Source organism: Malus domestica, chromosome 15 (genome assembly GCF_042453785.1).
Source record: "Malus domestica chromosome 15, GDT2T_hap1".
Classification (NCBI taxonomy): domain Eukaryota; kingdom Viridiplantae; phylum Streptophyta; class Magnoliopsida; order Rosales; family Rosaceae; genus Malus; species Malus domestica.
This window is the reverse complement of record NC_091675.1, coordinates 11,309,771-11,320,839: the sequence shown is the minus strand read 5'-3', so window position 1 is coordinate 11,320,839 and position 11,069 is coordinate 11,309,771. Positions and strand designations below refer to the sequence as shown.

At 36.5% G+C, this 11,069-nt stretch overlaps 1 long non-coding RNA gene across 2 annotated transcripts; it reads left to right on the top strand.

Annotated features, from left to right (window-relative positions):
* The first annotated feature begins 429 nt into the window (after window positions 1-429).
* Window positions 430-10,527, top strand: LOC103431383 (uncharacterized). Of its 2 annotated transcripts, none has more exons than XR_528871.4 (5): window positions 430-760; window positions 913-1,004; window positions 4,453-4,560; window positions 4,797-4,904; window positions 10,127-10,527. It is a non-coding gene; the product is annotated as an uncharacterized lncRNA (long non-coding RNA). The 2 variants fall into 2 exon arrangements; XR_528872.4 differs by having other exon boundaries at window positions 430-827.
* The last annotated feature ends 542 nt before the right edge of the window (window positions 10,528-11,069 follow it).

Genomic DNA, 11,069 nt, shown 5'->3' with positions numbered 1-11,069 from the left:
TGAACCTAGTCCTTATTCGAGCCCTATCCGCTTCTAGGTTGTTAATCCTGCCGAGAATCCCTATTGTATCAGGACTCGGCTTGTCATTGCATTTTGACCTAACCGGCCTAGGTTTGGAAGCCCATAAGCTGAACGATCCATGGTCTTCTTGTCGCAAGGCCTTCCGGGCCGAGAATGGTTCTACACTCGGCCCAAACTATTATTTTGGGCCCAAACAACGGTGCATCTAACATTTTGTGAGATGCTAATATAAAAAGCTTTTTAAATTCAATAAAAAAATTATTAAAACGGGAAAATAAATACATTAAAATAACTTATCTTGTAATTCATTCCTTTGTGATTGTGAAGTACAGTGAGCCATCTGTGGTACGATACGTCGGTCGAAATCATGAACTGGAGGACACCTTTCTTCAAGGTACGCCTTACTGTTCAAATTTTCATGGAAATTCCCGCAATTATCCTTTTCTTTATTAAGTATTTTATGAAAACCCTCCGTATCCCTCTTCTATTTTCGTGGAAATTCCCGCAAATTTTCTTTTATTTATTTTTATGAAAACCCTCTTCGTCTTCCTCCTCCTCTTTTTCTGCTTCTTCATGCAAGTATATTTCCAGGTTCATGTCGTATAAAAACTGTAAATTATTATATAGGTATAAATTGAGCTCTTCTTCCCAAATCGGCTGATAAAAGGAAATCTAAACCATCTGGACATATTTTACTCTTTTCCAATTTGGCCAGATCTCAGCTTTTTTTGTGTCATAAGTGAGATTCTTAACTCAAAATACCTTTTCAGAAAAAAAAAAAAAAAGAAAGGTTTTCTGTTATTCAAGTATGTATAATTTTGTTTTATATTGTTCTTTTCTTCTGTTTAATTTACTTATCGTTCCCTTTTAATTAATTATATTTGGTACTAGGAAGTACAAGTGAAGTACTTGTTGATGTTTTGGCGTCAGTGAGTGGCAGCAGATTCTGCTTCCATTATATTGCCGCAGGTTTAATCATCAAGGTACGTATCAATTGTAATCTCCTTGATGTACTTCAGTTTATCAATTTCTTTTCTGTTTCGTACTGTTTTTACATATGTTTAAATTTTTAATCTGGATTTTTTTTTTCTTGGGGAAGAAATACTGATTATCTTCATGGTTTTGGGTTAGTTAAATATGATCGCGGAATGGGTTAGGTCAATTACCAGTTGATGATAATGAACTGGTTTGAAGAACATTACATAGCTAATCCGTTTTCCATGTGAGTTTTAAGTTTTTATCAGATTAATGATTACAGTTGACCTATTCCAAGGGCTGATAGGATACTAGAAATGGTTATCCAAATTGGAGTGTATAAGTAAATTGTAGTAGCTAAAGGGTCCCTTATTAGATGTTTGACACTTTGACGTCAGATTAGAAGATTACTTCTTGTGGTTGTTGTTGTTAATTGGTTAGAAACTTATCTTGTAAGTCTGAAGTCTAAATGTATACCAGACTAATTGAGACTAACTGTTGAGAGCAGGTTGTTATTGAAAAATATATGGTTGTTGATTATTTCGATCACAGTGTTTATGTAACATACGATTGAAGGTATGAACGAGTTTCATATTAAGGCCAATTCTAGGTTTGAGCACAAAAGAACTATTTAATAAACTTTGGAACAAATCGTAGGTAATATATGATGAAAGATTTATATTCCTGATTAATATTTTTATATTTGAGTCCAAAAAATGTGGTTGGTTTGAGTGTCTGTTTTTCTCTTCCATTGCACATTGTTAAGGTGGAGTCTATGCCTTGGAATAGAAAACATTCGAGTCAAACCCATATTTCAGTTTTAACAATTAAGGTATGTGCATTAGAAGAGAAAACATTAAAGTCAAAACTCTGAATGTGATTTTTAACAATTTTGGTATGTGTATTAGAGATGGTTGGGGTCAAAACTCATCTTATTTTCCTTGGTCGAATGGCATTTTTTATTGTTGGCCTGGGATCCACCTTAAGACTCCAAATTAGAGTCACATATTAGCTGAAAACTTCCAATTAAGTATCTAGTGAATTGGAGATGTTTTGATTCATATCTAGACTCAAATATGAGATTGGAGTCCAAAATTTTCTAGTGCATTGGAGATGGCCCAAGTCTCCTGAACATTGGCGAGTGCTTGCCTCTCATTTTTAGACTCAAATATAACATTATTTGAGTCTAAATTTTCCGGTGCATTGGAGATGACCTAACATTTTGGTTTTGTTACATAATATTTGGCAAAGTGATATTCTAAACTACTTTAATCTACCATGACGGGGATTCGTACTTACGTGCAATGGGGGATTCATGATTAGGTACAATGTGGTGGGTACGTTGTCCTAGCCAATTGGCCTAACTCACATCTTCTATTTGGGCATAACTAGATGGCTTAATTAATTATCTTTAGTCCAAATAAATGGCTTGAATATGCCTTTGGAAAATCCTTTTGATTGAATTCCCAAGTTCGAGCTTTTTTACCTTGTTTATCAAAATTTTCAAGAGTAATTTATGCACTAGTTAAAATATTGTGTGTGTGTGTGTTTTTTTTTTTTTCTTTTTGTCTTTAGAATTACTGTTCTTGTATTACAATATGGACTTGTGTGTAACTCTTAATTTAAGTTCGGATTTTTTTCTGTTATGTTCTCCAGACTTAGTGACATGCAGATAGCCCTATCAGATATCTTTGTTTTAATTTGCTTCGTATTTCTATTCATCTCCGTTTTAACATGGTACTTGAGTAGGTTTGGTCTTGCTTTTCTGTAATATTTCTATCCATGCACACTGTTCTTGATTACATGTTTCTATCACTTTGTAGCGAAGGTTTGATCCTCCTTTCCTCTGGTACTTGATGGGTTTTGCTGCTTCCTAAAATCTTAGTATTGGAAGTGACATATTCCAACTTTTTTTTTTCTGTGCCAATCCGGATATCATTATATTTGTGGATTCAATTTTATTGCTAATTTCTCTTTTATTATGCGCTTGAGAGAATCTTTGCATGGCTCACTATCCTGAAGTAATTACTGTTTTTACATGTATTGGTTTTGTTTTGTTTTTTTTTTTTGGGGGGGGGCGGGGGATTAGACCGATTACCAGTTGGTGATGATGAACTTTTGGTTTCTTCATCATTTCATGGCAATGAGAAGTTTATAATGAACTTGAGTCATGTAAATAGATTTATAAATCGATTACATATTAGTAAGATCATATGGCTCAACACTTGTGTTTTGAAGTTTTTAGAATATTGCATTTCCTTGCTTCTAGGTTTGAGAACCTCCCAAATGTCCTGAAATGAACAATTTTCCCAAATTGGTTCTCTAACCATTTAGTCTTGGTGGGCATAATTAAATAGCTTCATTTTTTCTGAGATTTGAAATAAATGGCTTGTATCCCTTGGTATATGCTTTTAAGTTTCCCAAGCTTGGATATTCGGTAGTCTTTACCTTGTTTAGTTCATGTTATAGTAGTTTATGCACCAGTTAAAGTAAATTTTTTTTATTCATATTACAATGTGGATTGTGTTTAATTCAGGCTTGCCTATAACTCCTAATACTAGTTTCGTTCCTATTTCTACTCATCAACCTCCTATATTTTTAAATTTTAACATGGTATTTGAGTATATTTGATCTTGCGTTTTTGTTATATTTGTATCTTTGCACACTGTTTTTGGTTATATGCATACATCTCTTACTAAGACCTAATTATTTCTAATGAAGGCAGAAGGGTTGATTCTCCTTCTCTCCACTGTTTCACTTAAATCTTGCATAATTCTCAATACTTGATGGTCTTTGTTGCTTCCTAGAATCTTGGTATTTTGAAGTGGCAAAGTCCATGTTAACCGTATAGGTATTTATATGTTCGTTGCTTTATTTTTATTGCCATTTCTCTTTTATGCTGTGCCTAAGAAAGTCTTTAGTGTGGCTCATTACGCCTGAATTAATTAATTTTCTTGCGTACTTCCCTTGTGCGTGGAATACAGAAGTGAGTTTTGGCAACAACTACAACTTAAAGTGGGCTGCTATTTCATTATTGTGGTTTTGTATTCTTAGTTAATGTTCTTCCTTCTGTTCATATCACTCATTTTCGATATATTTTAATAAATTTTACATTGTTTAATCACAATCAATTGACCACATCATGAACATCTTATTGGAATTTTGAGTTTTTTTTTTGGCCCCCCCGGGGGGGGGGGGGGGGTGGTGCGGGGTTAAGCTCCTCGGATGAGTTGCATTATTTCCTACTTTTGGGTTTAATGACTAGAACATTTGATAAACTAGGACGAGAATGAAATACATAAACGATTGTCATTAATGTGTATTAAAAACTAAATTAGTTCCATATATATCCAGGCAGATACCAACATAAAACATAAAGAAGTGGATATTTCTTGTTATTTATCAAAGTTTTGATATTTCTTGTTACTTATCAAAGTTTTGTTTTATGTGCTCTAGAAACGGTCATTTTGGTAGCCGTGGTGATGAATTTGAAATAAGTATCACATCAGTGTTAGAGTCGTCATCTCGTTGTCCTTTTTGTGACCTTCTGAACTCAACATTCAGGTTTGGCACTTTTCCACCTTTCAACCTTGAACACCATGATGAAATTTTTGTTCTCAGGATGGGGTGCGACGTCCCAGTTTTCTTTCATCTCATTAATGTGTATTAAAAACTAAATTAGTTCCATATATATCCGGGCAGATACCAACATAAAACATAAAGAAGTGGATATTTCTTGTTACTTATCAAAGTTTTGATATTTCTTGTTACTTATCAAAGTTTTGTTTTATGTGCTCTAGAAACGGTCATTTTGGTAGCCGTGATGATGAATTTGAAATAAGTACCACATCAGTGTTAGAGTCGTCATCTCGCTGTCCTTTTTGTGACCTTCTGAACTCAACATTCAGGTTTGGCACTTTTCCACCTTTCAACCTTGAACACCATGATGAAATTTTTGTTCTCAGGATGGGGTGCGACGTCCCAGTTTCCTTTCATCTCTGGGCTTAGCATTCGAAACTGTTAGTGTTATTGATTTATCTGAGTTATGCAATATGGAGATAGAGAGAGGATTGAAGGATGCAAAAGGAATGAATGTTTTTCTTCTTTCTCTCGCAGAAATTACAGAGAGGAATATATTTCTCTTAATGGAAAATTTAGCGCACACACGTGCATTTCATGATGGTTTTGCCTTAGCTAGATCCACACACAACACATTTAATCTTAACCACACATCTAACTAATTTCTAGGATCACTACACATGACTATTTTAGCCTTACATATTGGAACCTCACACTTGTCATTCTATAAGACTAAGTGCATACACAATTAACATTCAAGGCTTCTTATTTACTAATCAACTCATTACTTACACTTCTACCCTCCCCTTTAAGTTTTGAGCTGATTTCACTCCAAGTTTATCCCTGAGATAGCAGAATCGATCATTAGCCAATGACTTTGTGAAGATATCTGCTAGTTGCTCATTTGTAGGACAGTAGACAAGATCAATGATTCCTTCTTGTAGAGCATCCTTGATGAAGTGATATCTTCGATCGATATGCTTAGTTTTCTGGTGAACTACAGGGTTCTTTGTGATAGCAATTGCAGCATTATTGTCACACTGAAGTGGAGTTGCTTCAGTTTGAAATTCACCAAAATCTTTCCAAAACAAACCTGAGCCAAATGGCTTGTGCAGTTGCCTCTAATGCACTAATATATTATGTTTCTGCAATTGAAAGTGCAACACAATTCTGTTTAACCGAGGCCCAAGAATAAACTCCACTGCCAAAGGAGAAAGCATATCCTGAGGTACTTTTACTGTCATCCAGTGAACCACTCCAGTCACTATCGCAGTAACCAATTAGAATTACATTTCTTCCCTTCACATACTCTAAACCATAGTCAAGTGTTCCTTTGATATATCTAAGAACTCTTTTGGCAGTTCCATAGTGTTTATTGGTGGGGTAGTGCATGAACTTTGCAAGTAAACTAGCTGCATACATTACATCAGGTCTTGTGGTTGTGAGATACTGTAGACTTCCCACAATCTTCCTATATTGTTCTTCATTTGCTGGACCACTGCCATCATCTTTGCTAAGCTTCTCAGTTGTAACCAAAGGTGTAGCAACAAATTTACACTCACTCAAGCCAAATTTATTCAACAAAGATGTAGCATACTTTCTTTGATGAATAAAAATGCTTGTGTGTGTTTGGATGACTCCCATTCCCAGATAAGAGCCCTAAATCTGTCATTTCATACTTTGTCATCATGTCTCTTTTGAATTCCTCCAACATTAGTTGATTATTCCCTGTGTACACAATATCATCTACATATAAAGACACAATCAGAATTTATGCTTCTCCTCTAGTTTTGGTATATAAAGTGGCCTCACTTTGATTCTTTTCAAATCCACATTGAGCAAAATAGGAGTCAATTTCACTATACCAAACCCTTGGTGCCTGTTTTAAGCCATATAAAGCTTTATGTAGCTTGTAAACTTTGTCTTCACTCCCATTGACCACAAAACCATCTGGCTACTCTACATAAACCTCCTCTTCGAGTCCTCCATTCAGAAAAGCAGACTTGGGCATCTAGTTGGTACAGTTTCCAACTCTTATGTGCTGCCAATGCAACTAGTGTTTGAATTGTATCAAGTCTAGCCACAGGTGAAAAGGTCTCATTATAATCAACACCTGGTTTTTGAGCATATCCCTTGGCTATCAACCTTGCTTTATTCTTCTGCACTGATCCATCAAGGTTAAGATTGGTCTTGAACACCCACTTAACCCCAATTATAAGTTTATCAGTTGGCATGTCTACTAGCTCCCATGTTGCATTCTTTTCAATCATTGACAATTCATCTTTCATAGCCTTCATCCATGATTCATCTTTAGTTGCCTCATCAAACTTTTCAGGTTTCATAATGCAGCTAGAACATCATCCAGGTTCCTCCACCTCAATGGAGTGTGATCAAAGGCTTGAGACTTTCTCATGCTGCTACTCACATCACTTGTTGATTCATGAGAAGATAACAAGCTTGGTGACCGAGCATAGTCATGGCCTTCAGGAGTTTCCCCTGGTGTAGTACTCTTAGGCATCTCAGATAACTCATCATGATTGAGCATAGTTACATAATTCTCAGAGACATTCTTCCACTCCTAGGCTGCATTTTCATCAAATACATCTCTCGAGAGTATAAGCTTCTTAATGAGAGGATCATACACTCTGTACCTCTTTTCACTGGTTGCATAACCTACAAATATGCCCTTGACACTCTTTGCATCAACTCACTTGATATGTGTACATAACACAAACAACCAAAGATTCTAAGATGTGCAATCCCTGGTTTTTGACCACTGAATGCTTCAAATGGAGTTATATCTCCGAGAGCTCTTGTAGGACATCGATTTAGTATGTAGACAATTGTGTGTACAGATTCTGCCCCCAAATAGTAAGGTAACTTTATCATGAAGCATGGCTTTTGCCATTTCAACTACATTTATGTTCTTTCTCTCTACAACTCCATTCTGTTGTGAAGTATAGGCCATAGAGAGTTGTCTTTGAATACATTCGTCTTCACACAACTTGCTAAACTCACAAGATGTGAATTCACCCCTTCTGTCACTTCTCAGGCATTTTACTCTAAACCCACTTTGTAGCTCTACCATAGATTTGAATTTTCTAAAACAATTCAATGCATCTGACTTGTATCTGAGAAAATAAACCCACATCATTCTTGTGCAGTCATCTACAAGAAGCATAAAGTAATTGTTACCAGTAATGGACTCATTTTGCATAAGCCCACATAAGTCTACATGAATTAATTCTAGGGGATTGCTTGCTCTCCATGCTTGATTCTTTGGGAACCACTCTCTATGCTGTTTTCCAAGCTAACAACCTTCACAACCTTCATCAACTTCTTCTAAGTATGGAAGTCCATGCACCATTTCCTTCTATTTGAGTTGTTTTAACCCCCTTAGATGCAGATGGCCTAGCCTTTTGTGCCACGTCCAAGTAGAGTGAGACAAACTTGTTTTCAGGGCTATATGATCATCAAGTAATAGTGCTAAAGGATATCATCTATTCCTTTTCATTTCTACTTTAATTACAAGGCATTCCAGTGAAGGACCATAAAAAATTCAGCACATTTTACCTCCAAACAACAAATAATACCCATGCTCATCCATATGTCCCACACTCAGTAAGTTCTCCTTCAATCCAGGTAGATACATTACGTCCTTGATGTATTTTCTACCCTTACTAGTATCAATTACTAGAGTGCCCATTCCAGCTACATTCATAAGTTCACCAATTGTCATTTGTACTTTGTCTACCACATTTGTCCTTATATCAACCAGTAGCTTCTCATTTCTAGTCATATGGTTCTGCAACCATTGTCAATATACCATTCACCATTGACAACTGATTCAGAGATAGTGCTATTGGCATAGAATAAGTTCCCTGTCACCTCTACTTGATTAGCACTATTTGCCTTTTGCACTGATTTGCTTGCAGTGCACTCCCTAGCCCAGTGTCCAAACTTTTCACAGTTGTAGCCTTTAGGCTTCCCCTTATATCTACATTCACCAAAGTGAAATTTAGTGCATACTCTGCACTGTGGTTTTATAATTGTCTAACCCATTGACTGTGCATTTTGTGTAGGACTGGTAGGAAATTTCTGCTGAAACTTGGGTTTTGAATCCTATTTCTTGCCCTTAGAATTCCAATTCTTCTGGAACTGAGATGGACCAGATTGAGCTCCACTTCTATTTTGCCCCTTTGGACTCACTGAGAGAGATGTAAATGCCTTCCTAGTAGTATCAACAGTATGCAGATCAAACCGTTGTTCTTGGCTCTTTAAGATTGCAATTACCTCCTGCAATTCTACAGTCTCCAAACATTTTGCATTTTCTATAACCAAACAGATAGGATCATACAGTTTACTTAGACTAATCAAAACCTTTTGCACAAGTCTCTCATTAGAAAGAGATTCACCAAATGTTTTCATCTGATTAATCAATTCATTCAGCCTTGTAAGATAACCAGATAGAGATTCATCATCTCGCATCCTAGCATATTCAAAGTCTCGTCTAAGATTTTGAAGTTTTACCGATCTAACGTGATCACTACAGTGGTATTCTCCAAACAACAGATCCCATGTCATCTTAAGTTGAATTAGCGTTGGCAATTCGAGGGAAGATCTGGTCAGAGACTGCATTTTGTATAATTCCTAGAGCCTTCGCATCCTTCATGAACACATCAGTCATTTCTTCATCAACTGCATCTTCCGATGACCCGTCAGCTTCCTTCTTCTTCTTCGAGTCGAGGGTTGTAATCCCCTTCTCTACCCGATTCCAGATCCAGACATCTTTTGCCTGAATGTTGATTTCTCTTCTCAGATGATAATGGAACTCTGGCAACCTTCACCGAGCTTCGATTGAGCTTCAATTTAGCTCAGTGACTTCACATATTCATGCCCAGACTCAGTTGGTCCAACCTGGCTCTGAGGCCATGTTAGTGTTCTTGATTTATCTGAGTTATGCAATATAGAGATAGAGAGAGGATTGAAGGATGCAAAAGGAATGGATGTTTTTCTTCTTTCTCTTGCAGAAATTGCAGGGAGGAATATATTTCTCTTAATGGAAAATTTAGCACACACACATGCATTTCATGACGGTTTTGCCTTAGCTGGATCCACACACAACACATTTGATCTCAACCACACATCTAGCTAATTTTTAGGATCACTACACATGACTATTTTAGCCTTACATATTGGAACCTCACACTTGTCATTCTATAAGACCAAGTGCATACACAATTAACATTCAAGGCTTCTTATTTACTAATCAGCTCATTACTTACAATTCTACAGAAACTGTTATCTCATGACTGGTAATGGTGTGCGGAACCTCATCGTTGTCTTGTTTTCTAGGATGTCATAATAGCTGACGTTATTGGCTGTTTTTCAATTAGAAGTTGGTACCATTTTGTGTTGGTTTCACTATATGTTTAGAATGTATATATGGGCAGTCTTAATCCCTTGTATGTTTAGTGTTTCAATCTGTTTCTCGAGTTTTCTATATTTGTTCTGACGTATGAACGTCCCATGTTATTTGATTTTCGTGCAGAACCTTCATGAAAGATGATGGGTCAGGGATGGTGTGGGATGTGGGGTGAAAAAGATTGCAGAAGCACAATACCAGGAATCAATCTCAACATTTCAACGTTCAAAGGAAGATTGGCGGGCGATGGAATGGCCTGATATATAATCCCAGGGACCAAAACTGTTTGGCTTGGCACTATCAAACTCCATGATCATGAGAGTTCGAACAGAACATTTCTAGTGGAAACCACCATCGAAAACTTTCCATGTTCAAACGGTCGAATGGAAAAGTGTTGGACGGGTAACACTTAAAAAAATTGTGTAAGAGATAGCATCACTTTATGCTCAGTCTACACGAGTACATGATGGTAGTTAATAAATTTGAATCGTAATTTAATTGTGCTACTAAATTGTTTTACTCTCTTAGTGCCTGGGTTGGTAGATTTTGCCGAACTACTCCTTTTAGGTTCTGTTTTTATCTCTGATCACTCTTGACTGTTCTGTAGGTGGGCGCTGAACGTTTTATATAATACTCGGTAGGTATCTAATTTCATGCTTAATTTGGCCGCTGGAGCTTTAATGAGTTGAAGAGGATCTACCAATTTGACAATCTACCAATTGCGGTTTTGTTATCGTATTTCCCAAAAATGTGTTTGTTGTAATGTTTTAGTTTATTTAACAATGTTTTGATAAAAAAGTTCTGTAAAGAACCAACTATTTATCATATGCATATTCAACTGAGAAAACAACACAAAAAGAAGGCCGGGCCGGGCAGCATATGCATATTCTTGACCAGATTATCACACCAATGGTCCAACATAACCCCTAAGTTAAACATGGCTGAAACAAGCAGCGCAACAAGTGTCAAATTAGAGAAACGGATCAAATGGGACTCTTGAAGACAATGCAGCCACCTAAGTACAACATTGCATGAATAGTACGTCTTAGTGCAATTTCACTCGTTTAAG